At 43.6% G+C, this 15,779-nt stretch overlaps 1 non-coding gene across 1 annotated transcript; it reads right to left on the reverse strand.

Moving 5' to 3' along the window:
* Nucleotides 1–15,454: 15,454 nt before the first annotated feature.
* On the reverse strand, nucleotides 15,455–15,540 carry LOC120981280. The gene has a single exon (XR_005774691.1). It is a non-coding gene; the product is annotated as a small nucleolar RNA SNORD71 (small nucleolar RNA).
* Between the last annotated feature and the right edge of the window lie 239 nt (nucleotides 15,541–15,779).

Genomic DNA, 15,779 nt, shown 5'->3' on the forward strand with positions numbered 1-15,779 from the left:
CACCTATCCTGCTATTCTAATAGGGAAATTAAGGGAAGGCAGGAAATATGTAGGAATGGCAAAATACTTTGTGCCATTTATATTAGTGGTGTCTTCCTATGTGGCAGAGGGGACCTTGGACCCCCTCAGGTACCAGGTCACGTGTACAAGTGCTACTTGTTCATTCTTTGTAGTTGCCTCTTAAGCTCGGCTAATAATCTGGACTGGTAGTAGGAGTGGTATCATGACGTCAGTAGCATAAGAACTAGTAATGCATGTGTAATTGCAGTGGTCCCTCGGTTTTCACCCTTTAATCCCTATACAGGGATCTGGCAGTAGTCAGGACAAGCAAGGGTCAGAATTGCTAAAACAAGCAAACGTGAACTCGGATTAATAAACTAGGAAGCATAAGGTTCAGGCACCTTCTTCCTGGAGAAGGTCCCTTAAATAGATTTAGGTGGCCAGTCATAGGCTAGAACAAATCAGGACATGCGCTAGCATGCACCCTAAGGCCCCTTTCACACGAGCGAGTTTTCCGCGCGGATGCGTTGCGGGAGGTGAACGCATTGCATCCGCACGGAATCCTGACCCATTCATTTCTATGGGGCTGTTCACATGAGAGGTGATTTTCACGCATCACTTGTGCGTTGCGTGAAAATCGCAGCATGCTCTATATTCTGCGTTTTTCATGCAACGCAGGCCCCATAGAAGTGAATGGGGTTGCGTGAAAATCGCAAGCATCCGCAAGCAAGTGCGGATGCGGTGCGATTTTTATGCATGGTTGCTAGGAGACAGTCTATTCACTGTATTATTTTCCCTTATAACATGGTTATAAGGGAAAATAATAGCATTCTGAATACAGAATGCTTAGTAGGTGATCAATTGAGGGTTAAAAAAATTAAAAAAATTAACTCACCTTCTCCTCTTGTTCGCGTAGCTCCCGGTCTCTTCTTTACTTCTCAAAAGATGAACTATCGGCTAGGACCTGTGGTGACGTCAGATCACATGCTCCATCACCACGGTGATGTACCATGTGATTGGAGCATGTGATCTGACGTCACCAAAGGTCCTTTAGCCCACAGCTCATCATTAAAGAAGAGACTGGGAGCTACGCGAACAAGAGGAGAAGGTGAGTTAATTTTTAAAAAAAAAATTTAACCCTCAATTGATCACCTACTTAGCATTCTGTATTCAGAATGCTATTATTTTCCCTTATAACCATGTTATAAGGGAAAATAATAAAATCTACAGAACACCTAACCTAAGCCCAAACTTCGTTTTTCTCACGAAAGTGCAAAACGCATTACAATGTTTTGCACTCGCGCGGAAAAATCGCGGGTGTTCCCGCAACGCACCCGCACATTTTCCCGCAACGCCCGTGTGAAAGAGGCCTAAAGGGAGTAGTCAGGAAAGGCAGCAGAGGGTCAGAACTGGTAGACAAGAAGATGAGGGTTCTGTCCATAGATAATAAAGAAATTGATTTGTCAGCAAACTCATTAGAATGGTTCTTTTGGCAGAAATTGGCCCAATGGAGCAGGGATTTAGTCATCTTGCTTTGTTTAGAGAAGAAATGCAGATTTTCAGAAGTTTGTTGTTTCTCTCCACCTGTCCATTGGATTGTGAGTAGGGATGAGTGAACTTCAAGTTTTGAAGTTCGAGTATATGCTGAATTGTGTAATGTTACCACAGACCATAACGTAATTCCATGACGGAATGCATGACAGAATGCCTTTAGAGGCATTCCGTTATAATAGAAGTCTATGGCCAGCATAACGGATCCGTCCAGTTTCCGTTATGCAGGAGTTCAGGTAGGAGTAGTCCTGTTGGCTTTTGTCCAGAAGACTCGTTCTGGGCACAATTCACACAGACATAAAGTCCTGAACATCCTGACACAGCCAACAGTGGTACCTGGAGATGAATTTGATAGTCGTACGAACTCCTGCATCACCAGCCAAATTAGACTTATATCCTCAGCTGAGAACACGCCTTCATCTAGCCAGAGGAATGTATTTTTTTCCTAGCAAAACCTCCTTCATTTGTTCTGGGGAAACTGGGACAATACAGGCTGGATCTATAAAATTCTAAGCCTCCGTCTTTTGAGTCAAAGGAACGAGACAAGGCATCTGCCTTTAAGGGAACCTGTCACCTGGATTTTGGGTATTGAGCTGAGGACATGGGCTGCTAGATCGCTGCTAGCATATCCGCAATATCCAGTCCCCATAGCTCTCTGTGCTTTTATTGTGTCAAAAAAACTATTTTATAGATATGTAAATGAACCTTAGATGAGTACTGTCTCCTTTATGCTTTAGAGGAGTCCAGCGTTCTCTGACTCTGAGCCCAGCTGTTGAGGGAAGTGTTGGATTTAAATATATATGTATATATGCCCTTACATATATGCATGTATATTGGCCCTTTTGCATGGGCCGGTCGAGGTGGTATGGGTGTATACATGAAGATGTATGTATGCCCCCTTGTCAGCATACATCTCTATGTATAATATATCCATAGGCAGGTGGGCTTATTACTGCCCATTTATGCCCCAGAATTATATTGTGTGTATGTATATACATGTATACCTAAGTGCCCCCAGGTTGGGTGGATATATATGTATATACTGATATGATCCCCAGGTTGTGCAATGTGTATATGTGTGTATATATATATATATATATATATATATATTGATCAGCCTGGTTCTGTTATGACGTGGGAGTGTGTGATGTTATAGCTTGGGCAGGAAGTCCTTTGTTTCCTGAGCTAGCCTCGGGGGGGGGGGGCAACTGATTCAGTTCAAGCATTCCGTCACACGCCCACAATGATGTCATCACCCTCCTGTTGTGGGAGGAGGGGGCTGCTTTTGGGCTATAATAGCCCAAGCAGGACAAAGGTGTGGCCTCTTGAATCCAGACTACAATCAGAGACACATGGGAACAGCTCCCTGAAGGAAGAGAGGCCACATGCCCTTGGAGATGGCTGAGTAACCCTTTCCCTCCAGACCCCTAATTCCCCTGCCCTGATTCCCCTGCATTAACCCTTACACCACCAACGGACCCTAATTCCCTTGTGTTCCCCTATAGCCCCTGCTTCCCTTGGTTTACCCCTAATCCCCCTATAACCCTTGGTAACCCTTACCTTCCCCTGCAACTCATTTCCCCCTATACTCCTAATATCCCCTGTGTTCCCCCAGGATTGTAGATCCCTCATATCCCCTGTTACCCTGGTATTGCCCCTGTGCTTCTACCCCTTCACGGCTGCCCTGCTTACTCCAGCAGCAGCAGTGTCCGTAATAACCCCTTGTTATTCCCCGTAGGGATAGTATATTGTCAGGATTGGGTGGGCTGCTGGTAAAGTGTACCCCTTCCCTGCCACCAACACATCCCATTGCAATCCCTATCCCTGCAGGCCCTGTCCTCACCAACCATCCCCTTACCCTGGCTGCTGACCTCCTGCAGCATTAACCACAGCCCCAGTTACCCCTGTAGCTGCCCTGTAATCCTACCCCTTCACTGCCCTGTAATCCTACCCCTTCACTGCTGCCTGCTTACCCCAGTAGCAGCTGAGTGTGTGTTCTTTTGCCTCCCATAGGGATAACTTAGACCGAGGTTGGGTGGGCTGTTAAGGAATGTATGTAACTGTATTGTATAGCTAGAGTGTGGGGTGGAATTGGGAATTGTGCATTGTCTAGTGTAGTTAGGTTTGTATTGTGGTGTGTGTGTCTATATGTATATATATTTATAGCCATTGATCTATAAATATATATAGATATAGCGTATAATTAGGCTTGTATTATTGTACCCTGTGTGCAGCCCCAGCAGTAGCCCCTTTACTGCTGCTGCCTTGTTAACCCTCTCTTGGGTTACCCCTGCATAGTTACTACCCTGTGTTCCTTGGCCTGCATGTATTAACCCCTGCAGTGCCACAATTGTGTGATTAAACCCCTTGTACCCGTAGGGACAGTGAGTAGCCAGGCGGGTGGGTTACTGATATTTGTGTGTATGTAAGTGTATTATTGTAATTGTAGTTAGATCCTGGGGAGGACTTGGGGCTGTGTTAGCGTAGTTAGAACCGTATTAGTGTGTTATAGTGTGTGTACTTATATTGCTGTGTGCTGCTATAAATATATATATCTATTCCCTTGATATAGATATATATAGTTATAAGCAAATATTTTATACTGTGACGTATTGTGTGTTAATAAATACCTTTTATTTAAGCACAGTGTGTAGTCTTTTGTAGTAGTAAGGTGCGGCAGCAATAGCCGTAGTGTAGTTCAGTGGAGTGTATAGGTAACAGAGGTAGTTAGCTAGTTAACATAGCTAACCTAGATTAGTTAGTTATATATAAATATTTGATTTAGGCATAAATAGGCGGAGTCATCACTAGACAACTCATGCCTATTTATGAATATTAATTATTGAGATTTGCATAAATATCAATAATTAATATCCCCCTTTACACCAGCCACGCCCACTGTGAAGTAGCCCAGCACCACCCTGCATCCTCCGAATCTCCTTGCTCCCCGACGTCACAAAGCTAGAGCGCCGTAATATCGTGATGAATGAGCTAGCACGTGCGCAGTTCATTCCCTGAGGCTGATGCCAGCACAGGGAAGGAACACTATGCAGACACTGCTCCTGCGCTAACTTGCGCATCGCTAGATTACGGCGCTCTAGCTTTGTGACGTCGGGGAGCAAGGAGAAGATTCGGAGTATGCGGGGCGGTGCTGGGCTTCTACACAGTGGGTGTGGCTAGGCTCTGGAAACGTTAGTAGCCTCATTTACATATATATATATTTGACACAATAAAAGCACAGAGAGCTATAGGGAATGGATATTGCGGATGTGCTAGCGGCGATTTAGCAGCCCATGTCCTTAGCTCTATACCCAAAATCCAGGTGGCAGGTTCCCTTTAATGTTTTTATCTGCTGGGCTGAAGTGCCACAAAAAATAGTGATGATCGGGCTTGGCGGGAGTTGAGTCACTGATCAGACTGAAGATATGTTAGACTTTTGAGATCGGTATAGGTGATTACAGGTGGTTGGCTGCATCTAAAAGGTGATGCCATACCTTCAAGGCCAATTTAATGGCCAGTAATGCTAGTCCCCAATAGAGTCATTCTGTTCTACAGAGAAGAAGGCCTTAGAGAAAAAGCCCTAAATGTAAATTTTACCAGAATCTCCTATTCGCAAGAGACCAGCTCCAGCCCTACAGATTATGTGTCCCCCAATAGGAAGAACTGTATGGCAGGATCTGGGCAACAGAGAATGGAGGCTGAAGAGAAAACCTCCTAAAGGAACTTGAAGGCAGACTCTGCCTTATGGGACCGAGTAAGGATGGAGCTGGGTGATGTCAGAGTAAAAAAAATTCTAATAAATTGTCTTTAGCAGTTGGTGAATTCCAAAAAACACTGAATAGCCAGAAGGTTAGGTCCAGTCCAAGACCAGGATCCATTAAGATACCCTTTTTCAGAAATAATGTAGCCCAGGAAGGGTAAGGATGTCTTTTCAAATAAACAGTTTTCAAATTTGCCATATAGACAGTTTTCAATCAGATGCTGGAGCACAGTGTGGACATCTTTGTGATTTGTTGCTAAATCGAGAGAGAGGACCAGGATATTGTCCAGATAGATGAGTACACAAATGCAAAGAGATCCAGGAAGATGTTAGTTACTAGTTCCTGACAAACCCTTGGAGCAGTCCTGAGACCAAAGGGGATCGCCAGATATTCATAATGACCATCTAGAGTGTTAAATGCAGTTTTCTATTAATCTCCCTCATGAATCTGGATTAAATTGTACATACCCTGGGATCCAGTTTAGTAAAGATTTTTGCTCCACAGATTCTGTCATACATGTCACGAACCAGCGGGTGTGGATCCACTGCGCCACATGACCAACTTCCTCTAAGACCATTGTCTAAGTGAACCCCTCTGAAGGTGAGGATAGACTTTTCAGAGGAGAACACCAGGTTGTTACCTCTTTAGGTGGGTTGGCACATGAAGCAGCTGTCCCAGGTGGACCAGGAGGTACCAGAGCAAGGTACCAGAGGTATGGACATAGTCAACCAGCCGAGTCGTAATCAGAAGTGAAAGTGCAGGACTAAAGGATAAGGCAAAGGCAAAGTCGTACAAGCAATAGGTCAGGGCAGGCGCCACAAGTACAGGTCAGGAAATCCAGGTCAGCAACAGGAGAGTCAAGATGGAGCAAGCAAGGATCAGACAGGTAGCAGAATCCAGAAGACAAGCAAGGTTCAGAAGTTCAGGAACACAAGCACGTACAAATGCAACCTCAGCAGGACCTTTGATGCTCAGGCACCTAGGAAGAGGGCTGGACAACTTATACAGGTGCAGGAAGGCTGGGATTGATCTGAAGGTCAGCTCAGGTCATATGTGCTTAACCCTTAAATCACAGGAAGTGACACACGCCGGCCCTCAAGCAATGTGCTACAGGGAACAGGCTGGAAGGCATGCTTCACTCGGGGTTGAAAAGAAACTGTGGTGGAGGTGTCTAGGCAGGACGGTGCCTGCAAGGACAAAGCCAAGGACCATGGCAGTGAACAGATAGACACCAGCAGCTGACCACCACCGCTACCTGCCCCGCAAGCTACCTGCCCCGCAATGTGGCTGGACGCAGACAATAAAGAAGGCAGCCAGGGAGGACAGTGCTCACCCGAACACGGAGGCCATGATCACGACGGTGAGAAGGGGGATATCGGCAGCCAGCTACTGCTGTTACAGTATGCCCCTTTACAACCCCGCTTCTTGAGTCCAAAACAAGGCAGGAACCTCTTTATCAAATTTGGGGCATGGATGTTCTTCTCTGGTTCCAAAGACCTCTCTTCAGGACAAAAGCTTTTCCAGTCTACAAGATATCTTCTTACCACGCTTCTTGATGTCCAGGATGTCTTTGACTTCAAATACATTGTCAGAATCTCCAATCACCGGAGTCGCAGTAGATGGACCAGCAAATAAGGAATGTAGAATTACTGGTTTTAGCAAGGACACATGGAAGGAGTTGGGAATACGCAGTAAGTAGGAGGACATCAGTCAACTACCGCCGTTACAATACAGCTCAGAAATGACTGACGAGGGGTAGTTATTTTTAAAAAAAATTTAGGCATTGGTAGGCAATGCAGGACATCTTTTTTTTTCATGAAAAACAACCCAGCTTTCCAGGTTCTCCCTAATGTATTCTGACATGGCCTGAGTCTCGCCTACGTCGAGCTCACGAGGCGCGATATGGTCACGGGTTACCAAAGTATGATGTTACGCCTTCCGGAAGAGCAGGTAAGGTCAGCTTGGTACAGTTTACACAGACACCTCCTGTCCACGCAGGCACAGAGAGGCAACAAGCTGAGAGAGCCTTTTCACTGCCGCAGTGAAAACAGCGCTGTCTCAGCCCGGGTATCTGCCACCAGCTTCTTGTTTGATATAAGCCCGGTCCGCTAACGGGATTATAAAGGGTGAGAAACCAACCAGCGGGAGCTTATAACTAGGCCGAAACACGGACGTGGGGATTCATGATCGAGATACAAGATAGCACAAGAATAAATTATATATTCAATCACCTTAAGGGCACACTAGATATAACACAATATACACAGAGAATATATACAGTGGTCTGAGGTTACAGATACAGGTGATATAGGTACAACAGGGTTAAGAGAGCAAGAGTCAGTTACCGGTTAAGATAAAAGTTCCTTTGGGTTATAATGGTGGAATAGTCCTTGGCTACAGTCACATGGGGGCAGTGAGGTCAGTTGGTTCCCGGTCTCTCCAAACACATTGGCACGATGTGATCCCCTTTAGAAAAGACACCGCCCGCTGGCTTGCATGGGCTTATGACCTGTAGCCGGCCGTACCCCTCCCCGCCTATGGGTAGGGTCCACCCCTCCTTCTCTGGTGCTGGCAGCAAATGACCCAAAAAACCCTAAGGGCTCATAGTATATATCCCCTCCCGGGCATCCTAGCTTTAAACCAGGACCACGTGGATGTTCGTCTTTGCCCCAGGATTGCAAAAAGATAACCAAATTATGCCTGGTATGGACAGACGGTTCATAATTCCTTATAAAATGAAGGTGCCAACATGTCTGGGAGGTATCATTGATCCTGGGCAAGGGCTGAGGCCTCCTGCTGGGGGTTTTCCTGCAGGATTAGCTTGCCTCTAACCTGGCTGGTTGAGGTGTGACTTTATCCACCTGGGACCTCCTTGAAGCCTGGACCCCTGGGGCCTCCTCCCTTGCTAGCTCACATCAGATGGCTGGGGGGGGGGGGGGGAGAACTTATTTTGCATGTACACTGACTGTGTACATGCCAAAAGGTGAATCAAATGACAATCAGGGCTGCCAATAAATGATAAACCATATTCCTCACACTTGGGCTCATTATTTCAAGCCAGCTCAGAGGCCAGAGTACAAAACTGGATGACGTGCTGGTCAACCGTGAGATTGCCCTGATGTAGTCGCAGTAAAGAGGAGGCAGCAGAGGAAGTTTGCCCAGGTTCCTCAAAGACTCTACAGAATGTTTCCAGGAACTTCTGCAAATTGCTGGTGACCGGATCAACCTTCTCCCATAACAGGTTAGCCCACACTAGGGCTTCACCAGAAAGATGTGAGATTAGGAATGCCACCTTGGTCCAGTCAGCAATTTGAAGTGAATGGTTAATGAATCTATGTTTGGGGTCACCATCATAGCCTGGATGAGGTGATAGACAAGGACTGGAGCCTCCCATGGGTTTAGACTGCTACCTCTTAGTCCCTTTATATAGTCCCTTTATAGTTGGCAGTTTATATAGTCAGCTGACTATCACCTCAGCAGCTGACCCAGGGGGGTCAGAGACACTGGTGCAATGCACCAAGGGGGTCAGGAAATACTTGTAGTCAGGAAACAAGCCAAGATCAGGACAGGCAGAGTCTAGAGTACCCGTTGAACAAGTCCAAGATCAGGGCAGTCTGCTGAGGGTACATATAAACAGGCGGTAGTCAGAACAGGCAGCGTATGGTCAGTAAACTAGGAAACCTAAAGTTCAAGCACCTTTCTCCTGAGTAAGGCGCCTTAAATAGCCATAGGTGGCCAGCTATAGGCTGGAACAAATCAGGGCACATGATGGCCCTTTAAGAGACTGCAGGAATGCATACACCCTAAAGACAGAGGGAGGCTTCGCAAGAGCAGGCCACAGCCTACAGGAGGAGCACAGGGAATGCTGGTACACAGGCCCACTGCCAGCGGCAAGAGCAAAAGCAGCTCTGGGCTGGCGGGAAGACAAGGCCTTTTTGAGTACTGTGGCACCTGTGCCCGTCCAATGGAGCAGGGCATTGGTGAGCACAGGCTGCAAACATAACAGAAATAATGAAGAGCAAATTTATTTGTCTCATCAACAAAAGTTCTTCACCTGTGAGGGGCTGTCCCGCTGCTGCAGAAGCTCCCCTGCTGCTTGATTGGCAGGGCTGGACATCTCATCCGGCCATGGCAATCTCACACCTGCACTGCTGCTCAAAGTAGCGGCACAAGTGCAGAGGCTCTGCTTCTGCTACGGAAGCAATTAATGGGAATTTGCCACTATAATACTTGTGAAACAATGAGTTAGGGAATAAGTTGCAATTTTTTTGTGGCTGGGAGGCAGGCTTCTGCTGGTCAAATCTCCTGTACTGTTTTGTCTTAGGATCCAAGAAAGCTAAGCCTGTTATTCTCTAGTATAGAAGTGGAATGTATTAATAGTAGATGGAACCATGTTTTCTATTTGAGCTGATTACACAACATGTTGTCGACCTACAAGTAAATTAGTGCTTGTGCTTTTTTTAATATATCATCTTTTCTAGAGATGAGCGAATTTTTCAAAAATTCGATTCGCCGGAGAATTTCGTTAAAAACAACATTTCCTGGCTGCAGAGAGCCTTTATAGTGGTGTAGAACACTGTGCCTTGCAGTAACACTCATAGCAAGTCTGCTTTGGTAGTGAAATCATACTGTGAGTCCGTATGACATTCAGATGACAGGCGTTGCTCTTAGAATCACTGCACACTTCACTTATTTGGGCAGTCACGGGGCCAAAACTGACCAAACAACTCAAGTATGAACTCAGCCTTACAGGTCGAGTTTAGTGCCAAGAAGAAGAGCACTCCTTTTACACCGTCGCCAGCTGATTCCACATAGATGTCTACAGAACCTGTTCTATTAAACGCTTAAACAAGTAGAGCCCCCTGACAGAGTGGAGAGGGTGTCAGCAGTAAGTTTGTGTTGACGTCAGTGATTGACTGGGAGTGTCTGATGTCACTTGGGACGAAGTGGATGACCGAGTTAACCATTCAAGAACCGCTGGGTTGCTGGTCAAGACACGACCACTAGATGACACAGGGACCTCAGGCCTCTCACGGCGACTCCTGCTGCCACGCCCCCTTACTCTGCTGCGACATGTGCCTGCGCCAGAAACATTTAGGCCTCTGCCACTCCCCTGTGCAGGGCCTGGCACTTCTCTATCTGACATACTGTTAGATCAAATAAATAAATAAAAAGGAAATTGAAACACCCCAAAAAACTCACTTCAGCACACAACGGCTAATACTTTTTTGTGCCACTAATACACGCCAAAAAGGGCTTAAGAACATATAACTGCACCGCTGAACGGCAAATAGGCAGTTATTTTTTTCCACTAATACACGTTACAAAAGGTTTTAGAACAGATAACTGCACCGCTGACCGGCAAATATACAGTACAGACCAAAAGTTTGGACACACCTTCTCATTCAAAGAGTTTTCTTTATTTTCATGACTATGAAGGCATCAAAACTATGAATTAACACATGTGGAATTATATACATAACAAACAAGTGTGAAACAACTGAAAATATGTCATATTCTAGGTTCTTCAAAGTAGCCACCTTTTGATTCGATTACTGCTTTGCACACTCTTGGCATTCTCTTGATGAGCTTCAAGAGGTAGTCCCCTGAAATGGTCTTCCAACAGTCTTGAAGGAGTTCCCAGAGATGCTTAGCACTTGTTGGCCCTTTTGCCTTCACTCTGCGGTCCAGCTCACCCCAAACCATCTCGATTGGGTTCAGGTCCGGTGACTGTAGAGGCCAGGTCATCTGGCGCAGCACCCCATCACTCTCCTTCATGGTCAAATAGCCCTTACTTTCAAAGTTTTCCCAATTTTTCGGCTGACTGACTGACCTTCATTTCTTAAAGTAATGATGGCCACTCGTTTTTCTTTACTTAGCTGCTTTTTTCTTGCCATAATACAAATTCTAACAGTCTATTCAGTAGGACTATCAGCTGTGTATCCACCTGACTTCTCCTCAACGCCACTGATGGTCCCAACCCCATTTATAAGGCAAGAAATACCACTTATTAAACCTGACAGGGCACACCTGTGAAGTGAAAACCATTTCAGGGGACTACCTCTTGAAGCTCATCAAGAGAATGCCAAGAGTGTGCAAAGCAGTAATCAAAGCAAAAGGTGGCTACTTTGAAGAACCTAGAATATGACATATTTTCTGTTGTTTCACACTTGTTTGTTATGTATATAATTCCACATGTGTTAATTCATACATTTGATGCCTTCAGTGTGAATCTACAATTTTCCTAGTCATGAAAATAAAGAAAACTCTTTGAATTAGAAGGTGTGTCCAAACTTTTGGTCTGTACTGTATATATATTTTTTCCACTAATACACGCCACAAAAGGCTTTAGAACAAATAATTGTACCGCAGACCGGCAAATATATTTTTTCTTTTTCCACTAATACACCCCACAAAAGGCTTTAGAACAGATAACTGCACCACTGAGCAACAAATAGATTTTTTCTTTTTCCACTAATAGACGCCACAAAAGGCTTTAGAACAGATAACTGCACTGCTGAGCGTCAAATATATTTTTTCTTTTTCCACTAATACACGCCACAAAAGGCTTTAGAATAGATAACTGCACTGCTGACCGGCAAATATATTTTTTCTTTTTCCACTAATACACGCCACAGAAGGCTTTAGAACAGATAACTCCACCGCTGACCGGCAAATATATTTTTTCTTTTTCCACTAATACACGCCACAAAAGGCTTTAGAACTGATAGCTGCACCGCTGACCGGCAAATATATTTTTATTTTGCCACAAAAGGCTTTAGAACATATAACTGCACTGCTGACTGGCAAAGTTATATTTTTTTTCCCGCTAATACACGCCACAAAAGGCGTTAACCCCTTCAAGACCAAGCTAGTTTTTACCTTCAGGACCAGGCCATTTTTAACAAATCTGACATGTGTCACTTTATGTGGTAATAACTTTAAAACGCTTTTACTTATCCAGTCCATTTTTCCCCATAGGAATATATTAGTGCCGGATCCGGCATTCAAAATACCGGAATGCCGGATCCGTCCTTCAGGCCTGCGCATGCGCAGACCGGTAAAAATGTAAAAAAAATACAAGACGGATCCGTCTGTCCGTATGACAAGCGGAGAGACGGATCCGTTCTTGCAATGCATTTCAGTCACATCAAAATCGGCAGATTCGGCGGGCAGTTCCGACGATGGAACTGCCCGCCGGATCACACTGCCTCAAGTGTGAAAGTAGCCTTACCAAAAATTAGGAAAGATTTGCAAATTTGCAAATTTCAATTTCTCTGCTTTTATAATAGACAGTAATACCTCCAAAAATGGTTATTACTTTACATTCCCCATAAGTCTACTTCATGTTTGGATCATTTTGTGAATGCCATTACATTTTTTGGGGACGTTAGAAGGCTTAGAAATTTAGAAGCAAATTTTGAAATTTTTCTGAAAATTTCCAAAACCCACTTTTTAAGGACCAGTTCAGATCTGAAGTCCCTTTGTCAAAACTGATTTTACTAATTTTGTTAACCCTTTAGGGTTAAAGGAAAATGGAGATGAAATTTCAGAATTTAACTTTTTGGGCAGATTTTCCATTTTAATAGATTTTTTTCCAGTAACAAAGCAAAGGTTAACAGCCAAACAAAACTCAATATTTATTACCCTGATTCTGTAGATAACATAAACACCCCATTTGTCATCATAAACTGCTGTACGGGCACACGGCAGGGCCCAGAAGGAAAGGAATGGCATATGGTTTTTAAAGGTCAATGTCACTTTTGAAGACCCCCTGATGACCCCATTTTGGAAACTATGGGATAAGGTGGCAGTTTTGTTGGTACTATTTTAGGGTACATATGATTTTTGGTTGCTTTATATTACACATTTTGTGAGGAAAGGTAACAAAAAATAGCTGTTTTGGCAGCATTTTTATTTTTTGTTATTTACAATGTTCAACTGACAGGTTAGATCATGTGGTATTTTTATAGAGCATGTTGTTACGGATGCGACAATACCAAATATGACTACTTTTTGAGGTTGTTTGTTTCAGTTTTACATAAAGCATTTTTGAAAAAAAAAAATTTTGTGTCCCCATATTTTGAAAGCCATAGTTTATTTTAAATTTTTGGGCGACTGTCTTATGTAGGGTCTCATTTTTTGCGGGATGAGATGACGGTTTTATTGGTACAATTTTGGAGTGTGTATGACTATTTGATCATTTGGTATTACACTTTTTGTGATGTACGGTGACAAAAAATGGCTTTTTTGACACCGTTTTTATTTTTTTATTTTTTACGGTGTTCACGTGAGTGGTTATTTCATGTGATATTTTTATACAGCAGGTTATTACGGACGTGGTGATAACTAATATGTATACTTTTCTTAAATTAAAGTTTTACACAATAACAGCATTTTTTAACCCTTTCATGACCAAGGGTCATTGATGCCCCAGTGTCCAGGTCAAAATTTACAAATCTGACATGCGTCACTTTATGTGGTAATTGCTTTGGAACACTTTTATTTATCCAGGCCATTCTGAGATTGTTTTCTCGTGACATATTGTACTTCATGATAGTCATAAATTTGAGTCAATATATTTCAACTTTATTTATGAAAAAATCCCAAATTTATAAAAAAAATAGAAAAATTCACAATTTTCAAAATTTCCATTTTTCTGCTTCTAAAACAGAAAGTCATACCTAATAAAATATTTACTACTTAACATTTCCCATATGTCTACTTTATGTTAGTATTGTTTTGGAAATGTCATTTTATTTTTTTAGGACGTTACAAGGCTTAGAAGTTTAGAAGCAATTCTTCTAATTTTTAAGAACATTTCCAAAACCCACTTTTAAGGACCAGGTTCAGGTCTGAAGTCACTTTGTGGGGCTTACATAGTGGAAACCCCCCATAAATGACCCCATTGTAGAAACTACACCCCTCAAGTTACTCAAAACAGATTTTACAAACTTTGTTAACCCTTTAGGTGTTCCACAAGAATTAAAGGAAAATGGAGATGAAATTTCTAAATTTCACTTTTTTGGCAGATTTTCCATTTTATGACATTTTTTTCTTTAACACATTGAGGGTTAACAGCCAAACAAAACTCAACATTTATTACCCTGATTCTGCGGTTTACAGAAACACCCCACATGTGGTCGTAAACTGATGTAAGGGCGCACGGCAGGGCGCAGAAGGAAAGGAACGCTGTATGGTTTTTGGAAGGCAGATTTTGCTAAACTGGTTTTAGATGCCATGTCCCATTTAAAGCCCCCCTGATGCACCCATACAGTAGAAACTCCCAAAAAGTGACCCTATTTTGGAAACTAGGGGATAAGGTGCCAGTTTTATTGGTACTATTTTGGGGTACATATGATTTTTTTAATTGCTCTATATTAAGTTTTTTGTGAGGCAAGGTAACTGAAAAATGGCACAGGTTTTTTTTTTTACAACATTCATCTGACAGGGTAGATCATGTGCTATTTTTATAGAGCAGGTTGTTACGGACGCAATGATATCAAATATGTCTACTTTTTTGTTTGTTTGTTTTAGTTTTACATAATAAAGCAATTTTGAAAAAGAAATTATGTTTTTGCGTGTCCATTTTCTTATTTATTTAAGCTTTACACAATAATAGCATTTCTGAAACCAAAAAAATGATGTTTTAGTGTCTCCATAGTCTGAGAGCCATAGCTTTTTTATTTTTTCGGCGATTGTCTTAAATAGGGTATCATTGGTACTATTTTGGGGGTCATAAGCCTTTTTTTATCGCTTGCTGTTGCACTTTTTGTGATGTAAGGTGACAAAAATGGCTTTTTTTTACACATTTTTTTTTCTTTTTTTATTGGAAAAAGCAATTTATTTTTTTAAATTTACATTTTTATTTATTTATTTATTTTTACTTTTATTATTTCCCCATTTTTTTTTTTTTTATAAAGTCCCTCTTGGATCTTGAAGATCCAGTGGGGCTGATGGCTGTACTATACTTTGCAATGCTCTTGCATTGCAAAGTATAATACAATCAGATGCCCTGTAGGTGGCAACAGCGGCTGCCATGGCAACCATCGGGCGCTGCAATCGCAGCGCAGCAGCCCCAATGGTGGAGAGAGGGAGCCCCCTCCCTCTATTAACCCCATGGATGCCGCTGCAGCGGCATCTATGGGGTTACAGCAGAGTGTCAGCATAGAGCTGACACTCTCTGCTGATGGCGGCGGCTCAGGAATGGAGCCGCCGCCATCACACATAGCAGGGGGACCGCACGGCATGGGGGCGTGGGGGCAGCGCTGGTAGGGGGGGGGGTGTTACGGCCAGCATTGAGGGGGCAGGAGGAATGTATGGGGCGGGGAGGGGGCGGACCGCAGGAGATAAGCGCTTCAGCGGCAGCCGGACACAAGGGGGGGCTTGGAGGGGCACAGATCGGGGGGGGGCACGAGGACACATTCCTGATTTCAGGCTCTGATCTGCAGAGCGCAGATCAGAGCC

The sequence above is a fragment of the Bufo bufo genome, chromosome 10, assembly GCF_905171765.1.
Source record: "Bufo bufo chromosome 10, aBufBuf1.1, whole genome shotgun sequence".
In the NCBI taxonomy this organism is placed as follows: domain Eukaryota; kingdom Metazoa; phylum Chordata; class Amphibia; order Anura; family Bufonidae; genus Bufo; species Bufo bufo.